We start from the raw sequence: 26,119 nt of genomic DNA, 5'->3' as shown, positions 1-26,119 counted from the left end.
TTTGTGGCTTATTTCCTCCTGTCATAAGGGTTTTTAATCTTAAGACAGATTTTCAAACATCTCTAAGCTGTTCTTGTCATATTAGTGCTGATGTTACTGGATAAGAGGTTGCTTCAGCTTTGTAAAATGTCCGTTTAGCAATTTTATCATGAAATGGCTTTAATCAAACTTAAAGACACAGGGAATTAAAAAATGATTTCTCACAGAAAATCACCCAAAAGTTTCTTCTGTTTATATACAACAAATATGTGTATATGGTGGGTTGTTTTTTTTTCCCTTGTGGCTTCAACTACCTAGAAACTAAAAGAATTGTCTTTTACACTACACTAGGAATTATCTGCTACTCAAGTGCCAGGAAGTTAACACTTAAATTTATTGAAATTCTGAACCATTTCCACAACAGAATTTTTATTTGTCACAATTTGCAAATAATGGTGATGAGAGTGTTAAATTCAGGAAATTGGAAAACTAAGATGCATTAGGATTAATTACAATAAGTGATGCCCATCTTAAGGCTGTGCATTGAAATAAGAAAGCATGAAGGGACATGAAGAGTTCACAGAGTATTAACAAAATAAAAAAATTTAAAAAAATTTAAAAAAAAAAGAACTAAATTTTGATCCCCTCCTATGTTGCCGGTGTCCAACTTTTTGAGCATCGCATCCTCTTCAAAGATTTCAGATTTAAAAGCTGAGCCACTTGAGCTTATGTGAGAGAGAATGCATATTTGTGAAAGAAAGTGCATCTTTGAATGCCTATGGAGGCAAATTTAGAAAATCTAGAAATTCCACTTTTCATCTCCTATATCCAAAGGACATTGGCTTATTTTTAAATATGATTAAAGTGAAGTGTCGTTCATGCAACACTGGTATTGGAGAGTTATAATACAAGGTAATTTATTTTATGGTTGATCCAGGTAAACTTAGATGAAGGTGTTCCCAAGAGGGGTCAGCAGACTTTTTCTTGAAGGTGCAGGTAGTAAAAAAAAAAAATTGTGACTTTCCAGATGATAGGGTCGCAGCGAATCAATTGCTACTGTAGCAAGAGAGCAGCACAGGCAACACATCAACAAATGGGGGTGGCAGGGACCCAATAAAACTCTACTTACAGGACCCTTTTCCCCCTCCTTACTTGGGAGTCCATTCTGTGGGACTCTTTCCCTCTCCCCATGTGGGAGTCTGTACTTATTCTTCAATAAATCTCCACCTTTGCTATAAAAAAATAAAAAGATTTAAAAAACTCTACTTACAAAAACAGGCAGCCAGAGTCTGCCTACCACTGTGTTAGAACAAGCTAACTTGCCCAATGTAATGCCTGTCAGATTGTAAAGCCTAGGAATTCTCTGTTCTCAAGGAGTCAAAACTCAGTTTAGGAGATTTTAAGAGTGGTTTACACTGGAGCCAATCTACTAGAGCTGGTCCCCTTTTTTATATATCTTCTAATAACATCAAACTTCAAACAGTCTCAAGAAAAATAACTTTTTCTCAGATAGTGAAGAATTCAACAATCTCCGAGAAACACACACACACACACACACACACACACACACACACACAATCTTCTCAGATTAGCAATAAAGCAGAAGGTGAAAGACAAGTAAATTTGGGGTGGACAAATATTTATCTATTTATGTGCATGTCCAAACCTGTTTTAGATTACCAGTATGACTGGATTCTGTAGAAACTATCAGATGCATTTTCATTTTAAAACTTAGCTTATATTTATTTCGTGACTGGTATTCTCCCATAAGACATGCCTATAAAAAGGACCTCGGGAAAGAATCATTCCCCTAAAAACATAAATACTGGAGTAGCTGTACTGCGCTGGGAGTTTCTTTACAGCCCTTGCACCTAAACAGCTGCTGCCATCAGATGGAGCACATTTGCTGTCAGGCTATGAAGTGATTGCAAATAAGCGGAAAAAAAGAAAAACAGAGACTGACAAGTTCTGCTTTAATCAGTGCAATATTTCCCATTGTTTGTTTTTTCAATGTTTTACCATCTCAAAGACAATTAAGAGAAAGTCTGATCGTCAATTTGATAGATTATCAGCTTCACCTTTTTTTTTTTTTTTACTCTTTTTATAATTGCTTCCTCCTCTCTGAAGGCACACTTCTGTGAATACATATGATCCTTTATGTCGGTGATACTATTTTCTTTCTTCCTGGTAGTGGCCAACGCATTTACAGACAGAACACACACTGTAAAGAGGAAAGCCCTGCTCCCACCATACTTGCCTGGGACCATGGGGGTGCCTCTGTGCTGAGACTTGGTTTTCTATGTATAAAATAAAGATAACATTCGGGATTAAGCAATATTGTTGTTAAGGTTAAATGAGAACATTTTGTGAGAGATCCTGAACATTCCTCAATGAGTGTTAATTTATCTCTTCTTTCTCCTCAATCCCCTAAGACAGTGGCAAACTCATTAGTCAAAAAGCCAAATAACAATAGTACAACGATGGAAATTTCCTTTGGGAGCCAAATTTTTTAAACTTAACTTCTTCTAACACCACTTCTTCAAAATAGACTTGCCCGGGCCATCATATTTTGTGGAAGAGCTACACTCAAGGGGCCAAAGAGCTGCATGTGGCTCTCGAGCCACAGTTTGCCGACCACGGCCCTAAGACATAGATGGCTGCAGTGGGGAACTGATTTATTCATATCCCACCTCCCTACGGTGTCAGCTATTAGAGAGGATGCAGAGTAGATGCGTCATAGGTATTTTTTGAGTAAGTAGTGGATTTTCATATTTTCCACTGTTATTGAAGATTTTAAGCTGTTGTGAAGATGAGTCAAAAGGTATTTTCTGAGTTATGTGAAGAGAACATGTTTCATAAATTTTTAAAACACACAGACAAAAGAACATACTCATAACATTCACATGCCACCCATAGAATAGGTACTGATACATAAGTGTGTGTATGGCATTAAAAAGATACAGCCATGGTATTTCACTCTGCTCTTAAGGGAGACATATGATCCACAATATTACCCAAACTGAGGAATAACAAGGTGCTTTATCATGAGGTTTTATTACTTATTGTTAACTTCTGTAATTCACACCATCGTTCATTGGTTAAATTTATACACTGCTGAGCACTGCCCAAGGAAGAATATTTATGTTTATGCTTCCTGTCAAAACTGGCCTCACTTTTTTTTAATCATGGAGTACTACAGGCTGGAAAGTTAGTGGAAATGTCATTCAGGGAATCATCGAGATTAGATGTGACTAATTTGGAGTCATCCAGGCAAAGGAGCTTTGATCAGAAGAGGATATTAAACTAAAGGATCACCTGGGGGATAAACATGGGAAGAGAATAGGACCCAGAAGTTACATAAGGGCTTTATCATGAGGGAAAGAAGAGAGCCAGAGTTATTGAGAATGTGAAAGAGATCACCAGCTGTGGGACACATGAACAGAGTAACTAAGATGCCAATAAAAATAAAATGGGATTTGTGAAATACCTAAAGGTATATAAAAAGAATCCAATTTAATAGAAATTTCTCCTTTGTTTTTCTGTATCCATCCTGATTCTAAGAAATATGATTATAAATTTGTCTCCTTCTCTTGGCATTTCTAGTTCTAGAAGACATAGGAGAATTGAGTTATGCTAAATAAAAATTATATTATTATTAGCCACTTTTCTAACTTAAATTTTTCCCGTGAAACACAACCACTGCCTGATCTGGCTATCACTGTATATATGATTTTCTAGAGTAGCATCATGAAAATAAAGTAAATTGTCATATATAAGTGACACTAATGGACCTCCAAAACTTTTACAGTCCGTGCTATACAGCATCCCTTATTAATCTGTCCATAAAAGTCAGCTGATGTTTGCAAAAATGATTTTACTTATCAAGAATCTCAGAGGGAAGGGGAGGGTAGGTGAGTGGGAAGAGATTAACCAAAGACCTTATATGCACGTATGTATAACCCATGGGCACAGACAATGGGGTGATTAAGGCCTGGGGGAGGGGAGAGTGCAGGCTAGAAGGGGTCAGTGGGGGGAAAGGAGGGCATCTGTAACATTTTCAACAATGAAGATAAATTTTTTTATTGACTACGAATCAGAAGATAAATTTTTTAAAAAATAATTCATTATCATTGTTTTTGCTTTTAAAGGGATATTTACGTTCTTGGGGGTATTTATGTACACAGGAAAAAAAAAATCTCCATTCTAGCCTGTGAAAATCTTAACTGTTCACACATACTCCTACCTAGCTACAAGTCATTGTACAAGTTATATCTGGATAACTTTGTGAAATGCTAACCTCTCCCATCACTTAAAAACTAACTATGCATTACTTTTCTTATTGACTCCCTCCCATATTGGACAATAACCACATGTCTAAAACATGAGGGCACTTAGGAAAGAAAAAATTGCAGCTTGATCCACTAACAACTTTGCTTAGGAGCATTGTGGGAGTTTTTCCAGAGAAGTAAAAGTCCATACAAGCAACAGCAGTCACTCAGTATCTGTTAATTGTAGTAGGTTCTTCATAATAACTGATATCCTAACAATTTTTCAGCTAAAACAATCAGAGATAACATTTATGGATTGTGTGTCATGTGTCAAACACTGTTTTAAACATTTTTTACATCATGAAGTAATCCAACATCCACAGGAACATCAATAAATAGGTTATTATTACTATTCTCATTTTGCAAATGTAGAAGCTGAGACCATATGGTTAAGTAGCTTACTGAAGGATACACAACTGGTAGTCAGGCAGTCTGGCTCCAAAGTTCATGATCTTAACAGACTGCTGGGGGATGGGGATCTAATATCTTAGCTTTTTAGAAACCTGCTTAGTATAGCCTAGTATCTACACTAACAAAAGAGAAACATGCAAATTGACCATTACTTTGCTACACCCACCAGCCAATCAGGAGGGAATATGCAAATTAGAAGGACAAAGATGGCAGCTGCCCAGCTGCTCCAGGTGCAGTGTGGCTGGGGGCGGAGCAGGGCACCTGCTATGAGAGGGAGGGTTGGGGGTGAAGGGATCTACAGGAGCAGCACTCCAGCCACAGTGAAGAAGAAGACTGCAAACTCAGCGAAGACAAAGGCAGCAGACTCCGTCCAGAGTGAATGCCTGGGTCCCGGATGCCGGAGGAAACCCATGCTGGATGCCAAGGGAAGTAAGGCCTATTGCACAAATCTTTACATACAAATCTTTACATGCAACAGACCTCTAGTTATAAATAAATACAGGAAGGAAGGAAGGAGGGAGGGAGGGAGGGAGGGAGGGAGGGAAAGGAAAGGAAAGGAGGGAAGGAGAGAGGGAGGGAGAAATGAAGGGAGGGAGTGAAGAAGGGAGGGAGAAAGAAAAGCAAGTTAGCTAGATGAGCATCTTCTTAATATAGTTCTATAAAGAAAGAACATGAGTGGAGGAAAAGGCTTTACCATTAAAATCCTAATAAACCACAAATTTCTTCCAAGGCCTGTGAGTATTTTTCTCTACAGAAGCATAGTCAAACTTCTGAGTTCCTTTAAGTTAATCTATGACTCAGCATAATAGAAAATGTTCCACAACTCAATGTCCTTAAAACAAAAGAAATTAAACAAATCACAAAAAGGGGAACACTCTACTTATGGTTTAAGCAATACAAGAAATGCTTTAACTGAAGGTCACAATCAACCAAAGGCCTTAATTCAAACTGATAAACCAGCAACTGTAAAATTTTTTAAAATAATCATTGGTATCAAAGAATGATATATCTGCCCTTTTTAGACAGGCACTTAGCCAGTGTTACATACATTTTTATCAAAACATTCCCCAAGGGTTTAAAGAAAGAAATCAGGCAGGATAATGGAATTTAAATAATTAAATATCCCGATTTAATTATTTTTAAAGAGTTACACCTTACCCTTGGATTGTTTTTTCACTTATGCCCTCTTCTTATAACCATGTAATATCTTTTTTAAGACAATTACAATCAATGTTCCAACAACAATCATCTTGAATGATCTTGAAACCCTAAATTAAGGTTTTGATCTTATTCACAAATATCTTCCAAATGAATCAGTCTTCGTAGTTACACAAGAAGGAACAACTGCCCCACAGAAGCCAAACAACTCCACTATGGCCCTGGTTTGGGCTTGCTGTCAGATTCAACTCAATAGTAGCTCATAGAATATCAATCCTTTGAGCAAAAATTCCACTGGATCCCCATTATCGGCAGTATGAAGTTAAACTATCCCATGGAATCCCATGATTCCTCTTTCAAGTTTAATTCACATCACTCCCATCTTGGTTCTCTTCCAGCAAAGGAAACTCTATAATTTTTCATATACACCCTGTTTTTTTTCTCATTTCCATCCTTATTTTCATGCTGCACCTTCCATTTTAAAAATTCCTCCTCAACTCTTTCTTGACAGTTCAGCTCAAATATAATTTCTTACACATATACACATTTCTCTAGCTATTTGTGTGTGAGGTGATAATTTTATATGTCAACTTAGTGAGGCTGAAATACCGGTTTTAGGTCAAGCATCCATCTAGATGTTGCTGTAAAGGTATTTTTTTAGATGAAATTAACATTTAAATCAGTAGACTTTGATTAAAGCAGATTACTCTCCATAATTTGGGTGGGCCTTGTCCAATCAGTTGAAGGCCTTAAAAGAAAAGACTGAAGTCTCCTGATTGAAGCATGCAACACCAAGTCTTTCCTGGATCTCCAGCCAGTTGGCATACCCTGCAGCAGATTTCAAACTTTCCAGCCCTCACAATCATGTGAGACAATTCTTACAATAAATGTTTGTCTCTCAATAAATACACAGAAATAGACCAGGAACATAGATAGATTGAATGATTATAGATAGATAGATAGATAGATAGATAGATAGATAGATAGATAGAAAGATAGATAGACAGATAGAGATATGCATATATACACACCAATAAGAGGGTGTGTGTGTGTGTGTGTGTGTGTGTGTGTGTGTATCTGTGTCTGTAGGATATGCACTGAGTGGCCAGATTATTATGATCTCTGAATGCATAATAATCTGGACACTCAGTGTGTATCTCCAATTGTTTCTGTTTCTCTGGAGAACCCTGACTACACAGTATGATGTCTGTTTTCTCTACTGGACCGTAAACCCCTCAAAAGCAATCATTTTTATATTCCTCAAAGAATAGGCTTTAATAATAGAGCGTGTTAAGGAAATATTAAATGAATAAGTACTTTGTTACTTCCACCTGAAATATAACAAAATTTCATTGTCTCTTTCCTTTGGCAGTACTGTCACTCATACACTTGCCCTCTTTTGAGATTCCAGACCCTTACAACCCTGATCCAAGGGTGTTCTTCACATTGCCACTTAGGATGGTCTAGAACCCCTCTCCAGCTCTCAGCATATCCACTTTCCTTCATGGCAAGGGCATCTTCCTAATCTCTCTTACGTGAATGCTCTTAATAGGCTGCTGGGTTAAAAACAAGTTATCTGTCTGCATTATTTATCTTATAACTAGCAAAGATAACTGAAGAAAAGGTGATTGAAACACTTTAAGCTATTTCCACTTTAGGAAGACAGCCTTTTCATAAACTGTCCCAGGAGGCTGGCATTCTGGCTCTGTGTGCTCTACCATCCTGGCACCCCTGAGGGCCAGACAATTGCTTACTTATCTTGGAAGTTATGAGGTTACTGCCTCTGGGAGCACTTCCTTCCCTTCCTCAGTCACGTGGTTGTTCCTCCATCTCCCATATATATGTTCCCTGTACTTTTTATGTGTTCGCCAGAGTCCTCCCTTAGTCTACTCTCATCTCATTTATTTGGAATCCCCAAATATCTAGCCTATTGCCTGAGATAAGCCCCCCACCGCTCCCTACGTAGTAATTTTATGTTTAATAAGCATGCAGGAATGTGTTGAAGTCAGTCGAAAAGCATAACTTATTGGCTTTTCTTTGAAAATTCTTTCCTAAAACCAGAAAAATAAATTAGGCAACATGAAGAAGCATCTGATGCTATGCACCGATGAACAAACTACTTTTTCCCTTTTCATCTGGGCATTTTGACATGATATTGAAATTATAACCCCCGGATTTCTCATGTTTGATGAGAATCCTACAAGAATCCAAGAGTTGTCTCCTCTGCATCTAAGAAAACTCACTGCCATTAATCTACACAAAGTTTAAAGTGTTGTCTGTGGTGTGCCATCCAGTCAGTCGTCGTGAGTTTGTCAGGTTAAATAGTTAACATGACCATTTGTTAGAAGTACTGCTGTTTTGTAAATGCCTAACTTTGAAGATGGCTGAGCACAAACGAAGCCAAGTACAAAGCTGAAATCTTTTGAGAAATGCCAAGTTGCCATTAGAATGCTGCTCATAGACTTTAGGACACAGTCAATGGCATCACTCTCAGCAAAGAAGCCATTGCTTCCTCTGGATACTTTGACAGATCTGCATGGGTCCACAGATCATCACTGCCCTCGGAACTATCATGCTTAAATCTGCTGAAGTATGAAAAAAAAAATCAAGTGTGCTTCACAAAACAGGATTGTAAAAACAAACTTAGCTACAACTGTCTTTGATGGAAGATTTTGAATCATGCCCCCTACAAACAATTTTTTTTTTTTTAAAGATGGGGAAATCAGCCGAAACATTAGTGTGCATTAAATGCAAGGAGACAGGACTATTTAGTTAAAAACCTCTGATACAAAGTAAAACCAAACTTTTGAGGAAATTGCTGTGCAATACTGTCACTATAAATTAATCTACATTTGAGCCCTTGAATAGTATACTAGATGGATATTACATGCCTTAAAGATAAATGATTAAATACTGTTTTCATTCCTTATGCAAAATGAGATCTCTTCAGTGCCTTCTACTTCACGTTCTCACTTAAAGAGCTGAAGTTTCATTATCTCTCTGTAACACATTCTGCTTGCTCGTGACACATGGATGCTTCTCACTTGCTTTCTGTACTTCTCCTTTCATCCACACTACTTATCAGTTTGCTTTCTCACAAAATTATATGTGTCCCTAGACCTTGTTATCACTAACATTTTATTAGACATGGAAACTGAAAAGATGAAAATGTAAAAGGAAAGGGGTGGCTCTCTCAATTAAAGCTGAGTTGAACTTAAAGAAAAAGCAATGAAATTCAGTCACTGACATTGTGTTCCTCACTTTTTAAATATGTGAAATAAGGAGGATGCTTGATCTTCATTACAAATTTACTATGATTGTTTGGAAATAAAAATTTAAATTATGAATAAAAAAAGAAATTTAGTCACTGAAAACACGCTATTATTTGATGTCTGGTTAAGATCATAGTAGCATTAAAAACATAAAATTTAGCAATCACATTGTTTGACAAGAAAGCGGAGAGGAGAGAGCAGAGAGGAGAAGAGAGAGGGGAGGGGAGGGGAGGGGAGAAAGGGGGAGAGGGAAAGGGAAAAGAAGGAAGAGAAGAAAGGAGGGGAGGGGAGGGAGGGAAGAGATCAATAGGCACTCAGTGCTGTCGAGCTGCAGAAAGTGGGGTGCGTCTGGAACCCCCTCTGTTCCTTCCCAGTCCAGGTGCCCGATGCTGAAGCATTAAGTCTGCACATGCTTCATCTTGCCTGTCATATCGGTGGCTTATTGAGCTGTCTGTGGCTACCACTAATGAGAGACAAGCATACCCTTTCCATTATTACCTCAAAAATATGCAAAAAACGCTCCACTGGGCTCTCAGCCTCACCTAATTTCCCATCAAAGAAATAGAACTCCAGCTATTTGACTGACTTTTCATATTGAATCCTGAGACATCAGAAATGCTTCATGGATCTGCAACACTCGAGGAAATAAAATAGCTCGCGCTTGGTCATATTTGATGTCTGAATTCACAGCCCTTTCGATTTTAACATAATTCATCACTTTGCTTTCTATTTTATTTCCCCTGGTTTTGACTCAGATACCAGGATTTCTGTCTTTTTAACCTCAAAATTTTACCAACTGTGACAATTCCAAATATGTCAAAGCATAAAATTAATGCCAACTTCACTTACGGGCTGTATGTATGTATTATGTTTTAATTCAGTGGGTATTGTTTTGACAATTTTGGAATTTTGGGTGCTTTTGAATAAATTATTTCTATAGAATTATACTTATGGAAAATATTTTAAACCTCTCAGATTAACTATCAAAGATCCTGTTATTTCTGAATTGAAAGAAACTCATTATCCTTATATTTGGGGGGGGGGGGGAAAGTAATCAAATAACATCTCAGTGACTATACATGACAAGAATGAGCTTGGTCCTTCTTCCATTCCTTCATGTGGCATATATGCACACAGTCATAGATAACAAAAAAAGAAATACAAAAAGGATAAAGTGCTAATGACTCATAACTGCTAATCCACCAGAGCAGCCGGGGAAAGAACTGTGCTAAGCAATGTTAAAGGCCTGGTTCCCTTGGTGGCTTGTCACATAAAGAACAAGAAAGACCCCATCATGTTTTTCTCAGTGGTTAGAATGTCAGCCCTCAGAGTGAAGGGTCTAAGGTTTGATTCTGGTCAAGGGCATGTACCTCGGTTGCAGGCTCAATCCTTGGCCCCAATCAGGGTGCATGCAGGAGGAAAATAATTGATGTATCTCTCATATCGATGTTTCTTCATCTGCGTCTCTCCCTCTCCATTCTACTCTCTAAAAATCAATGGGGAAAAAAAATATCCTTGGATGAGGATTAACAACAACAACAAAAGAACAAGAAAGAAGCCAGCAACATGAAAATGAGGATGAGAAAGCTGAGAATTGAAATTCAACCAAGAAAATGGATACTGACAAAGCCATGGTGAAAACATTGAAGGGATGTTTAAGACTGAGACCGCTGATTTATTCTGCCATTAAACCACATTATGAATTCCCCTGTAACTGTGCTAGAAATTACAAATAAGTCAGACTCTCTGTCCCCATGGAGTTCACAGTCTAGGACAGAGACAGAAGAGCAGCCCAAATACAATGAGCAGAGGGCACAGTACAACCGAGATGCACATTCAGGCTCCGCCAGAAGAGCAAGTTCAGTTATCCTCCAGCTGGTGAGGAATGTTTCTTCACACTTCCTGTTTAGAAATAAGTGAGTCTGTGGACTAAATTGTGTCTCCCTGAAATTCATATGCTGTAGCCCTCATCTCCAATGTGATGGTATTTGGAGGAGGGGCCTTTGGGAGGTACCAATTAGAGTTAGATGAGGTCATGACAGTAGGGATCCTCAAGATGAGATTAGCACCCTTACAAGAAGAAACACCAGAGAGCGCGCTCGCTCTCTCTCTCTCTCTCTCTCTCTCTCTCTCTCTCTCTCTCTCCACACCACATGAGGACATAAGGAGAAGGTCACTGTCTATAAGCCAGAGAGAGCCCTCACCATAAACCAACCATGGTGGCACCGTCAATTGTACTTCTAATTTTTGTTGTTGGTATTAATCCTCACCCGATGATACTTTTCCCATTGATTTGTAGAGTGGGAGGAGGGAATAAAGGGGGAGACAGGGAGAGAAAAAAGAGAGGGGGAGAAGGGAGGCAGTAAAGAGGGAGAGCGAAAAAGAGAGAGGAAAATGGGAGATAAAGGGAGAGAGACTCATCGATTGGTTGCCTCCCACACGTGCCCTGACCAGGGACTAGGAATCCAACCTGCAACCCAGATATGTGCCCTTGACTAGGAATCAAACTCGAAATTCTCCAGCACTGAGCACACTGGCCAGGGCTTACATTGGACTTTTAGACACTAGAACCGAGAGAAAACAAATTTTTATTGTTTGAGTAATCCAGTCTATGGTGTTTTATTATATTACAGCAGCCCAAGCTGGCTAAGATAGCATTCTTTAAAAATTAGAAACAGCCCTGGCCAGTGGCTCAGTTGGTTGGTGCATTGTCCTGTACACCAAAAGGGTGCTGGTTCAATTCCTGGTCAGGGCACATCCCTAGGTTGTGGGTTTCTCCCAGGGAGCTTCAGAGCCTATATCCCATGCAAGTGCCACAAAGAACTTATCTGACTCTGGGAACATAAAGTAGCTGAACCCATGATGAACTGCCACAGCTTGAGGAAGGTGTTAGAGAAACATAAGTCCTGATTCCAAAATCTGGAGAGTTTTCACATAACAGTCCTCAAGAATGTCTGAGCACCATCTGAAGGTTGAACCTATCTACTCTGATGTCAACAGAGACTACACAGCAAAGCAATTTACCACTCATTGGTGCTGAGGAGTGATTCCAATTGCTGCTGAGGAGTGATACCATGCGACAGTAGACACTCTAACAAAAGGCTAAGGGTAGCCGAAACTGGTTTGGCTCAGTGGATAGAGCGTCAGCCTATGGATTGAAAGGTTCCGGATTCGATTCCAGTCAAGGGCATGTACCTGGTTGCAGGGCACATCCCCAGTAGGAGGTGTGCAAGAGGCAGCTGATCGATGATTCTCTTTCATCAATGTTTCTAACTCTCTATCCCTCTCTCTTCCTCTCTGTAGAAAATTAATTAAATAAAAAGGCTAAGGGTAGAACTGAAAAAGCTCAGTAACCCAATTCTTTGTTTTTTCCAAACTCATGGGGAAAAGTAAGAATTCACTGGCTGGGAGTCATGGTTGTAAACATATATATTCTATTTCCAGCCTGGTCAGCTTCATTTATTTTCTTTTATCATCCTGTGCAAATCCTCTATGATCTGCAACACTCTCCTACTAACATGCATTTAGATCCTTACCTCTGGGAATTTGCCCATGACATCTCTCATCTAGACTGCTTCCTACTTTCATTTGTCTACTCACTTCCTATCCAGCCCTCAAATATAGTTTCAAATTCGATCTCATCTTAATAGTCTCCTATAATGATTCTGGAAATGATTTCTTCCTTCTATGGACTTAATAGAATTAGTGTTGGAGCACATCTGAATCTATAGTTCACATTTGACTTTTAATTGTCTACTTCATAGGGTAGATTTAAAATCTCCCATTTACATTATTTTATGTTATTAAAATATGATATTTTATTTAATTTCATATATGTAACCTTTGCATTTCCAACAAGAAAAAGTCAATATTATATCTAGTTTTCCCATATCCCCTAAATTCCTAACATTGCACTAAATACAAAAAGTATTAGATGGTTAAAAAACAGAATACTAAAATTATTGACAAATACTACATTTTACTTTGCAATTTCTGAACTAGTTCAGGTAGTAAAACAGGTGGGACCATTCTTATAAAAGATTTATAGCACTAAATAGTTGTTAAAATCTCTGTCAAAGCAATAAAGTGTCATTCCAAGTAATAACTAGGTGGTCTTGACCCCAAGATCTCATATGGGCTGTAAATCCCAGGGAGATGATGTATAGCCAACCATCAATCTGTGGACACGTTTCCACATAAAATATCAGAAGGATTGATTGGCTCACAAATTTTATCATCGAATGTAGTCCACAGATTCTAAAACTAAGGAGGCAGACACATTTGACAATGTACATAATTGTGTTTTAGAAATAACCAATCTGAAAATAGCTTAGGAGAAATGAATCGCATGTGGAGCTGAAAACAAGAAAAGCAATGGAGGATACTACAAGGGCCCAGATGAGATATATTGAAAGCCTTATCTGAAGAATGCAAGTGAGAATCCAGAAATATGAAACGTCACTCTCTTGTGCCTTTCCAAATGCTACTTTCTCTATGCTCAAGCCCCCTCCTTTGTAAAGGATTTCAGTATCTGGATTTTGAAGTCTACCACTATGGAGGTCATGTCTCCCATCATTGATCTCCTAATTTTTCTCTTAGCTTACAAATTAATGTAACTTAGAGTTCATTGATATCACTCAAAGCACAATTCAGCACTGAGAATTTCCATTTGATGTCTTCTTTTTATACAGGTCTCATCAAATATCCTCAACCCCCATGCTTTGTTTGCATTTGTGGAAAGAGGTGGACATTGGAGTAATTAGAAAAAGAACTATAAAAAGAAATAAGTGACTGACCAAAGTCATGAAAAAGGGAAGTATATTATACATTATCTACATAGGTAAATGGTACTGTTGCTAGGTGTCTCTAAGTAAAATGGAAAATCGATTTGAAATGCACAAAAAACAAACAAACAAACAAACAAACAAAAACTTTAGGTAGAAGATACTAATTGTAAAAAAAAAAAAAGCATTGTGAGTTTTCCATTAGTTTAAAAAATTATTGAAACAAATGTAATTGAAGAAATCTCAAAAATGGAAAGATATCCTGTGTTCGTGGATCAGCAAAAGAAATAGTTAAAATGTCCATACTACCCAAAGCCATCTACAGATTCAACAAATCCCTATCAAAATTACAATAGCAATTTTCACAGAAATGGGAAAATATCCTAAAATTTGTATTTGTATTTTTCCAAAACTCCATGTAAATTATTTTCTAAAAACAAACAACAAAAATTATCTAATCATCATTTCTTATCAAAAAAAAAAAAAAAAAAAAAAAAAAAACCAACAACAACAACAAAAAAAACTTTCTGCTTAGGACAAATCACTGACTCCAAATGTAAGAAGAGTCCAATCCACTTTCAGCCCCTGAACACCTCCCAACCACATTCCTTGTGAGTGGCCATCTGCTTCTGCTTGTGCCACCAAGTTCAGGTCACTCTTGCCCTGGAGTCACTCTCATCCGAGTTGTAATGGCCCTGGCAGTGACAAGTACTTCTGCATCACACTGTCTCCCTATAACTTCAAACCACCGATACTAAATATTATACTGTAGAGGCACATAACTCCTCTTCTCTTCATGACAGGCCTTGAAATATGTGCAGATGTTTGAAACCCATTTTTCTCTTTCTATTTTCAATTATTCTCTTGCAAGTTTCTCCAATGAAAGAGTTTGTAGTCCCTTCACAAAATAAAATAAAGCCACAGCCTTCTGAACATACTTCATGTGTCCATGTACCTCTTCAAGAATGATATCAATCCCTTTTTTATCCAGAATTTAAACTTCTAAGGAATGTTTCTAAGAAATTTACAGTTCTAAGAAACTTCTTTAAGGAAATAATCAGAAATGTGAGCAAATATTTATGTATCATAATGTTCATCACAGCATTCATTACTTACAGTATTTTAAAGTAATAGTATGATATACATACATGATAAAATTAAAAAGTATGTTGAAGAAGTAATTGAATGCCACTGAAATGTTTACTATACGTTGTCAAGTAGGAGAAAAAGATTACCAAAAATGTGTAAAATCACTATTGTTCATGTATCTACCTCTATGTGTTCATAAACTTGAAATAATATATAACAAAATGTTAACAATAATTCTCTCAAATCAATTGGATTATAGATTATCTTTACTTGATGTATTTTTAGTATATTTCAGATTTTCTATAGTGGAAACACATTACTTTGTAATAAAAACAAATGTTATTTTTAAAAGAAACTTGTATTGCTAAAAACTAAAATTGAAAGATGGAAATAGATTATCATCCCCTCACTCTAACCCATTTCTACTAATATGTATAATATGTTGATGCTTTTGCAGCCATTTTCCACAGTTAATTTATTTTGAGAATATTCTTAGTTATAGCCTCTAAAACATTTTCAGAAATACTACTGCTAAATTTCTTTCATCTTGTTCTTGAACATTAGTTATTTTGGGGGGTCTTGTGGGAAGTTTTTTGAAAATCATAAAATGCTTATTCTCAAAATAAGTGACTTCCAGTAGCTAGCTTGCACCCCCACCAACTCACTCAAGCCTCCACCATGCCCAACACTGTAACGTTTAGCAGCAGCTTACCCGCAGACCTGTCCCAGAAACTGGGAAAGAGGTGGGCCTAGGTCTGAGCAAGGTGATCACCAAGTTCAGCAATCAGGACATCCAAGTACAGAGTAGTGACAGTGTGAGAGAGAAAGCTGTCTATATCATTGGGTGTGACTGTGAATAAATTAGGATAACTCGGTGGAACCTATCATCATAACTAACACTTGCAAAATCGCATCATCATCCAAAGGGATGTTTCCATCTACCCAACGAGATAGAAAAGAAAAACCACAAGCCATAATTCAATCTCTGAAAAACTTGTAACCAATACAACTTCAGTAACGAGGGAGAAGACATGCTTCTCAGACAGATATTTGGGTGTGTTTTTATTATTATTACAATATTATTATTATTATTATATTATTCCTGCAGATAGTTATAGTCTGCAGTGGATTCAAGAAAATGTTGCAAAGTAGAGGAATGTATCATCACTTCTCCTCATGCAAGTGGTTCCCAAAGTGCTACCTAGTTCCAGATAAACAGATTCAATGCAGAATGTACTTTGATTCACAGAGAGAGAAAGAAAGTCAACGAGACAGATGGGGTGGTTTTGTCTGTGATGTCAAAAAGTGTGTGACTATCCTTGTGAATGACTAGACTGATGCTTGCAGCCAATATGCACAATGTAGATAAGCTACCCTTGACTGGAACAGTGAAAGTTGAAACTATTCTTACTCATGGAATCTTCTCTCCCCAGCTGTTTCTATAGTATATAAGCCAACTTTGAGGCTGTCATTGTCAAAAATGTAGTTCCTAAAGAGGACAAAATTAGACAGTCGTGCAATGTTCAGGCTGTTGCTATTTTAATGATCTTGCTGTGATCAAAGTGAATACATGTCTGATCTATTTAGCAATGTCCCACTGCAAAATGTTATGTTCTGAACTATTATACTACTATAATAAAATATGAGTTTTAACCATATAATTGTGCCTATATCCATATTTGTACACACACACACACACACACACACACACACTGAGTGGCCAGATTATTATGATCTCTAAACTCATAATAATCTGGCCACTCAGTGTATATATATATTCATGCACTGGCCTGGTGCATGAATTCGTGCATGGGTGGGGTCCAGCCAGCCTGGCCAGGGGGAGGGGACATGGGCGGTTGGCCAGCCTGACTACTGGTCAAACTCCTGGTTGAGAGGACAATTTGCATATTAGCCTTTTATTATATAGGATATATATATATATACACACATACACATACACACACTAATATGTCTTGAACTAATATACTCTGATATGCTTTGCTTGTGGGGTTTTTTTCCTGTTTATTTGTTATGCTTTTAATGATGAGACTCAATAATACTAAAGAAAAAAAAAAAAAAAACATATAATTATATAGTGCTTGCTATTTACCCCTATCAAACTATTTTTTTAAAGTTTGGTTCATCTCTCTACCATGTGAAGGCCTCTTTCATCTGATTCTGTCATTTTGGTTTCTTATTAATCCTCTTAACTCTGCATCACTCACAGATTTGATAAGTGTGTCCTCCACACGTTTATCTAAATCCCTGATGAATGTATCAAACCGAATAAGGGCCAGGATTAACCATGACACCTGCGGAAAGCTGTCATCAGATTTGACACCTCCTGGACGCAGGTACTCAACCAGACACTCATCAACTAGCAGTATTAGGATTCAGACTATAATTCTCCCTCTGTGTAATGTCACATAGCAACAAAAGACTTTACAGAGGATATTTGACTTTTTAAAGAAATTTAGAAAGTGACCTTTTTGTTTCACACATATACCAATGAACTTGGGTCAAAAATGTTTAAAACAGCTGAAACTGGTTTGGCTCAGTGGATAGAGTGTTGGCCTGTGGACTGAAAGGTCCCAGGTTCGATTCTGGTCAAGGGCATGTACCTTGGTTGCGGGCACATCCCCAGTAGGGTGTGTGCAGGAGGCAGCTGATCGATGACTCTCTCTCATCGATGTTTCTAACTCTCTATCCCTCTCTCTTCTTCTCTGTAAAAAAATCAATAAAATATATTTAAAATATATGCCTTTTTTTAAAAATAAATGTTTAAAACACAGTGGAGCTCTACCTGAGAAGTGAGGAGACCTGTCTCAAATAGGCAAATATTTCACCCAATGCATTCACTTCCTGACCTGATGTTTCACCATGGACCCACAGTATTTCTTCTGCCCCATAAATATGAATCAGACGGAAGGACCAAGTCTTACCCATTTCCATTTATTCCACAATGCCTAGCACACAGCTTCATACATGATGCTTCGAATGCTCCAGCCCAAATAGAAGCTCCTGTCACTGCCCATCCCACCGGAAGTCCAGGAGTCATTGCAGAGAGAATCACATGTACAGGTTGCCAAAATATGTGTCATACTCAAGGTCTTAGGGAATAACACTGATGCCACACTTAACAGATTTGAGATAATTTGCTAGAAATATCTGTATGTGTAGGCAGGGAGAAGTTACTACCACTATCCAATTAACAACTTAGTGGGGACTTTGAATGAAGTAGCATAATGCCTCCATTTATTTTTGTTGTCGTTATTGTTAATCCTCACTTGAGATATTTTTCCATTGATTTTTAGAGAGTGGAAGGGAAGGGGAGAAACATAGAGAGAGCAATGTTGATATAAGAGAGACACATTAATTGGTTGCCTCCTGCAAATGCCTGGACTGGGCCTCCACCAGCTGGGGATCAAGCCTGCAACCTCGGTAGTCACATGTGCCTGTGACTAGAAGTGAACCCGGGACCCTTCAGTCCACAGCTGGACACTATCCATTGAGCCAAACCAGCTAAGGTCATAATGCCCCCGTTTATTGGTAATAACAATAATGAGACTTTACCTAAAACAATCAGCCTAGCTAGTCATCCCAGAACCACAGGCTTGGACACAAGCACGGCATGGCCATTCCAGGTAACCAGTCACCATCAGACCCCTCTGGGTCTGAATGCAGGCGCTGCCTAACCAAGTCCATCTGTTCTGCTTACTCCTCCTTCCCTTCAGTGGAGTCTTCCCATTCTGCCCAAACTCCCATCATCCCTCCCACAAAAAAGTCCTCATTCTGGTTACTTTTCTTTGCTCACAATAAAATGCAATATTCCCACTCCCCAAAGTACTGCAGCACAGAACATATTTCTCCTTTTCTATAGTAGAGAATGCATAATTGTATCAAAAAATTGTCCAACCTTCACACTCTGGTAAATAAAGAGATTTTTTATTATGGCTTGTGGAGTTTCCATTTCCCCAAAGATTCTTCTAAGTTTATGAAGAACAAAGCCTGTGTTTTCACTGGGTGAAAAATGTGAAGAGATTAAGCAGTTCAAATTGGTAGTTACAGAATAGTCACAGAGAGGTAGATCACAGCATAGGGAATATACTCAATAATATCATGATAAATGTGTGTGGGGAGGTCCATGGGGGGAGGGAGGGGTGGTAGGGCAAAGGGGGACATATGTAATACTTTCACAATAAAGATTTAAAAAAAAATATATATGTATGGGGCCAGATGAGTACTTGAAGCATCGGAGGGAACCACTCTGTAAAATACGTAATTTTATAACCACTTTACTGCACATCTGAAACTAATACAGAATAATACTGAATGTAAGCTGTAACTGAAAAGAAATGTAATACGTTAAATTTCTTTAAAAAGTATATTCACATATTTAAAGATTCAGACAACATTTACGGAGTTTGTGTTTTGTGTGCATCAAAGATGAGCCTATGATACACACAAAAGCAAACTCAGTAAATGCACTGTGATTGAATCGATGACACAATATACTTTATATAAGATACCATGGACCTACTCAGTTAAAAGAACTGTGGACAGAAGTCAAGGCATGTTACATGAAAAGAGGCTTCTGAGAAAAGAAGAGCAAAAATGTCAGGCTAGGAAGCAGTGAAATGGGGGGAATCAAGGAATCCTCTCCATCAATAGACCAGGGAGCTGAAGGGAAAGAATGAGGGGTAAGCGGGAGACTGGCACAAACCTCGGAGAAGAAAGTTTAAGTGCAGGGGGAATTGCAGAAGCTAAACTCGCCTGGCTGAATACTGTGGGCAAAAGCAAGTGCGGAGAGACACCTAGTGTTCCAACGCGTAAATGCAACTCGGTCTGGCCGCTTCCTGTCCACATCTGCGCTCCGCACCAGAGCACAAATATACAAATGGGTGCCTTAGAGATTAAAGCAGCAGAGGTGTCTTTAACCCGTGGCATTCACAGCCCACCCACTCTCTTTAGATATGGGAAAACCATTCAAAAGAGAAAGCAGCTTGCTATCTAGAAACAAGATGGGAAACCCGCAGGACCAGAACCCAGACCGTCTTCACTCACTCTACCTAAGCTTTGCCTCTTACTAGGCACCTCCGATACCCAGTAGTCCTTTCAAACCGGTCTGCTATGAAAACTAATTAAAAACAATAAACGGCTGATGAAATCTATTTGTGTAAATTTTGATTTTCTCTCTTGAGCTCACCTTGAGAAGATATTAAACCCAGAATCGGTATTTTTTTTCAGTTTTTTTTTATATTTAGTGTTCAGTTATAGTTGATGCACATTATATTAAGTTCAGATGTACAACCCCCTGATTAGACTTTCATATAACATACAAAATGAATAAATCTAGAAACTAGCTGACACCATATAATAGTTATTAATCTTATTGACTATATTCCCTATGCTGTATTTGACATCCCCATGACTATTTTATAATTTCCAATCTGTACTTCTCTATCCCTTCACCTTTTTCACCCACTTCCTACCCCATTCCCATCTGGCAACCTTCAAAAGGTCCTCTGTATCCATGAGTCTGATTCTGTCCTGCTTATTTTCCTTGTTTTGGAGTGGGGTGGGGGGATTAGGTGCCACGTGTAAGTGACAACATGTTTCTGGGAAAGTTAGCCCCGTACTTTCATGGCCACCCCTAAACTGGGGCTAGTTAATGCCTCTCGCAGCAATGCTGATATGAGTTTAGTGAGAAAGAGAGGTTTCTGAAGGAAAAGGCGCTTAACGCAGACATATCGTGTTTCCTCGAAAATAAGACATTCTCCGAAAATAAGACCTACTTACAGGTTTCCTTCTGAGTGAAATATAAGGCATCCCCCCAAAAATAAAGCCCCCCTAAGCTAAACATGAGAGATTTGGTCCACTGATTCTGGAAAAAATGGAGTCACAAGAAATTCACCAGGAAATTCAGGAATTGGATTGTTATGATGATGTTCCAGAAGATGATGACATGATTGTCATTGAATAAATGAGTAAATTCTTGATACTGTAGGATTCACAGTTTGTCTGGTTTGTGTTGACAACTACCGAACTACTGTACTGTATACAGGTAATAAATTTCCTTTATTTTCATTTAACAATAAATGTGTACTGTACTCTTCTCCATGGAAAAATAAGACATCCCCTGAAAATAAGACCTAGCGCATCTTTGGGAGCAAAAATTAACATAAGACACTGTCTTATTTTGGGGGAAACAGGGTATTACTTAACTACTATTAATAGTTATTAGTAACAATATCTGCCAATTCCATATTGAGTGCTTGTATGTGATATTCACTGTACTGAAGACCTGATCATATTATCTCAAATCCTTACAGCAGCCCTGCAAAGCAGACATTATCCTACAGAGATTCTACGGGTGGAAACTGAAATTTCGAGAATGTCATTTACCCAGTCACATATCTAAGTTGCAGTTTTAAACCAAGGTCTGTCTCCCAAACTCCAGGTGCCTCCCATATGCCCTGGACCTTTTGCGGGTAGGAAAACTGGTCTAAAGGAGACATTTCATCGTGAACATTTATTACCTCCTTTTTAGGTAGAGGTGTCTCTCTCAGGGTCGTTCCACTTATTTCTTAACCTTCAAATCAGTGTTTACCAAACATCATTTTTAACAACTCTCATCGTTTTATTAGCACTTGTTTCTATATTCATTTTCAAATATTTAATATTTCTTCTCAATGAAAGCTCCCAGATTTTTCAAAGAAAACTTAATTAACTTACACCAGCTAAAGTCATACAACCAAGCCAAAAATACATCATTACAGTAAGTCCTCATTTAAAGTTCTCAGATTTTTGAAACTTTGGCTAGGTGAGCCAGGCTGACATGGCTCAGTGGTTGAGCACCGACCTATGAACAAGGAGGTCACAGTTTTATTCCCAGTCAGGGCACATGCTTAGGTTGCAACTCAATCCCCAGTGGGGGACATGCAGGAGGCAGCTGACTCTTTCAGCTCCAGTTATACTGGACTTCTTTTGGCTCCTCAGACTTGCCATGCTTTCTCACCTCTTCTTACTCACCTTTGATTGCTCAACACGCGTTAAGTTTTATTATTCCACAATAGCATGAACTGCATCTGCCATATTTATTAGTATATCCCCCGTGCCTAACATTTACCTAGAATAAACTGCTCACTCAACACTTTTTGAAATAATGACACCGAAGGCAATCAGATTTCCTCAAGTTACACTAGACCAAACCTGATCAGATGTATTTTCCCCATAGATCCAAGTTTCAACTCAGAATAAACGTTAACAGAAATAATGTTTGAAAAATTAAATCACTGTTTATTACATTGTTTCTAGGGAAATAAAAATATTAAGTTTCACTCAAGCAGCCAGAGAACTAGCTTTGGCCCACCATCTGTTTGAAAATCAGGAACTCTCTCTATTTAAAGCATGCTCATTAATCATTACCACCTTGCCTCATCATTCAAGCCAAATCTTCAAGCTAGACATGTACACATGCATACTTTGGGCGTGCCAGATAGAACCATAGGTCTTAACCCTTCCTGACATAGGGTGCCACTGCCTTAGAGAGTTTAAAGACCAGGAGAGATGATGGGAGATGCAGCCTTGATCATGTGACTTCCAGCATGATCACCTACTGCTTTCTAAGAACTCACTGCAGAGCAGTTTGCCTCATTTAACCTTAGTTGCACGTGGTGCCAATGTGGAGTTATTACTTGTATAGACAAAAAGCAAAAATTACAAAAATACACAGGGTGGTGGATCCTTTTGTGGCTTTTTCTAGTAACTAAAATTGATTTTGCACAGGTACTTTCTCAACAATTTTTTAAAATTTTTAAATAAATACTTTAGTCTTTTAAATTAATTAATTAAGAGCTCTCTCACCCACTCTATTTTTCCCTTTTTCTATTCAACCTGTAGATCTCAGGGGAAACATCACTTTTTTGAAGGACTATCACCCCTCAAACCCTAGGACTACCCCACTGTGCCACGATACACACAGCTCCGTGTGCCTTTCTTCTCAGCCCTTCCCGGTGCCTATGAAAGCACTGGACACAGGAAATGTCAAACACGTATTTTTCAAATCAGTCCTTGTCCTGGGAGCTTTGACTTGACAAAAAGAACAGTGTCTAGCTTCCCAATTTAAATCTTGCTTCAGCTGCCACCTGCATATTTCTTTTTGCCAGGAAAAAAAAAAAAAAAGTCAACAGCCCCCAAACTCCTATTTCTGTTCTAAATTAATGTCCATACTGCAGATCTGATAACTGAGTACATGAGATTATATTGCATACCCCTCTTTGCTATAGATTTTAGGCCAGAATGCTCACAATAAATGTGCTTGTCTAAAACTTAAATCTGTCTCAGATTATGGATAGTTTCTGTGATAAATGTGTTGAATGAGAACTATCTCCTTTAAAATTAATTACTCCTATCTCTGTGTTTTACATGTGTACTCTTATCAGAAAATTGTATTTTTTACATTGCTCAGTCATTATTTGTTGACTTTTAGCACCCACTGAATATACTACATGTATACTTGCTCATCAAAAATAAGGGCTCTGTGTTATTTGTCTAAGTAAACTCAGTCCAAAGTTCATATTTGGTAAGCATTCTTTTTAGTATAACTGACTTAGTCCCCTTAAACTTTAATAAATCCTTGAGATCAATCTTTCTTAAGTAATATTTCTCAGAATATTCTGAGTTACCCCTTTTATCATTATTACTATTGCCAATAATTAGAATGAAAATAGATGACATTTATTAGGCACTTATTATATATCAGACCTGCAAGGCAAATTCTATGCAGTTGGTACTCATAATAATCCTATGAAATGGGTAACAATTTTATCTTATTTTACAGGTTAGGTGACTTAGACATAGAGAGGTTAAGTAATTTGCCCAAGGACACACAGAGTGGTAAGCTTAAGATTTGAAACGGGGCAGTCTAATTCCAAAGCCATATTAATAACTGCACTATACTGTCTCCCATCCCTTTAAAAAAGCCCACAGCCATAGGTTTACATTTTGGATATAATCAAATATGTTCCTACTGAACCCAAACCTCCTGCAGCTAACAAATATAAGTTCTGTGTAAAATACAAAAAGGAAGGAAGGAAGGAAGGAAGGAAGGAAGGAAGGAAGGAAGGAAGGAAGGAAGGAAGGAAGGAAGGAAGGAAGGAAGGAAGGAAGGAGAGGAGAGGACAAAAAGAAAAGAAGAGGGAAGGACCCTGAAGTTTCTGGAAAGTAAACAAAATCCTGAAAAATCCTGAGGGAATCTACACTTGGGAGAAGAGATCTTCATTTTTACAACTTCCAGCAAAGAACAGACTAAAATCAAGAGGCAGCTAACTCCAATAGAAAATCTCTAGTCTCTCTGGTCTTAATAACGAAAGGATAAAAAGCTCAGGGCAACTACAGATGCTGGAAAGTAAAGGGCAAAACCCCATAAAGGAGAGAGACTGAGAGGGGGCAGCCCAAATTCTCTACATAAACTCTGCTCAAGTCCCTGGCTGATCCTTGAGCCGTGAATGCGTAGGGAAGACTGAAAAAAGCCCTGCCAAAGGTAAAACAGCTGAACTGAGACTGGAGCTGCTGCCCAAGAGGTAGGAATTACACTCTGATTCCAGCCAAGTTAATTACCAGCTAAAGCAAAACAAACCTCAACACTCTTTGGAGGAGTATAGCAGAATTCAGAGCCTCTACAGAATTAGATTCACAATGCTGAGGTAAATTCAAAATTACTCAACATAGAAAGGACCAAAAAAATATTACTTGGTATTAGGGGGGAGGAGGGACAAAGGAAAGTAACATCTGAGATGACCCAGATGTTTGAATTAGCAGACAATGATTTGAAAGTAACCATTATAATTATACTAAGCCAAATATTAAGTGTTTCCCTTGGCCTAGAATGTTCTAGGAAAACATGCTTCCATGAATGAAAAGGCAGTCAATCTCAACAGAAATAGAAATTTTATAAAGGACCAGATGGAAATTATAAAACTGAAAAGTACCTCATCTGAAATTTAAAAGGAACCCTTGCTGGCAGAACTTTATTCACCAGAAGAATGTGGAGAAAAATGAAGCCTCATGCACTGCTGGGGGGAATGCAGACTGGTGCAGTCACTGTGCAAAACATACGGAGTTTCCTCAAAAAACTGAAAATGGAACTCCCAGTGATCCCACTTTAGGAATATATACTATGAAACCAGAAACACCAATCAGAAAGGATATATGCACCCCTATGTTCGTAGCAGCACAATTTACACTAGCTAAGATTTGGAAACAGCCCAAGTGCCTATCAGCAGATGACTGGATAAAAAAAGCTGTGGTACATGTACATAATGGAATACTATTCAGCTGCAATAGAAAAGAACTTTTACCATTTGCAACAGCATGGATTGACCTGGCTTATTTCATTTATTATACTAAGGCTTAGTAACTAAGCGAAATAAACCAGTCAGAGAAAGATACCGGTAAGTATCACATGATCTCACTCATATGTGGAATCTAATGAACAAAATACACTGATGAACAAAATAGATCCAGAGTCATGGGAGCATGGAACAGAGTGCAGAATCTCGGAGGGAAGGTGGGGGTATGGGTCCAGGAGGGGGGTGATTAACAGGGAAACTTATATGTGTATATGTGTAGCCCATGGACACATACAATACAGTGGTGAAGGCCTGGGAAGGGTGGGGTGGGTGCAGGGTAGAGGGGGTCAGTGGAGAAAAAAAAATTTGTAATACTTTAAACAATAAAGAAAATTTTTAAAAAGAAAAGGGCAAATTGGACACACAGACATGCACAGAGGGAGAATGATGTGATGATGATGGCAGAGATCGGAGTGCCACAACTATGAGCCAAGGAACATCAAAATTTGCCAGCAAAATACCAAAATCTAGGAGAGAGGCACATTACAGATTCTCCCTTGCAGTTCTCTGAAAGACCTAACCCTGTGAGATCTTGATCTTATACTTTTAGTCTCCGGAACTGTGAGACAATAAATTTCTATTGTTCTAACCAACCTTTTTTTTTTTTTTGTACTTTGTTACAGCAGCCCTACAAAATGAATACATTGTGTGAATGAACCACTGGAAAAGCAGATGGATCATCCAAT

General features: G+C 38.2%; 1 long non-coding RNA gene across 1 annotated transcript in view; it reads right to left on the bottom strand.

Annotated features, from left to right (window-relative positions):
- Positions 1 to 26,119, bottom strand: part of LOC311622516 — a 251,614-nt gene that overhangs the window by 223,935 nt on the left and 1,560 nt on the right. The gene's annotated exons all lie outside the window — the stretch shown is intronic.

The sequence above is a fragment of the Pipistrellus hanaki genome (assembly GCF_964339955.1).
Source record: "Pipistrellus hanaki genome assembly, chromosome: 5".
Lineage (NCBI taxonomy): Eukaryota > Metazoa > Chordata > Mammalia > Chiroptera > Vespertilionidae > Pipistrellus > Pipistrellus hanaki.
This window is presented reverse-complemented; position numbering and strand designations above follow the sequence as displayed.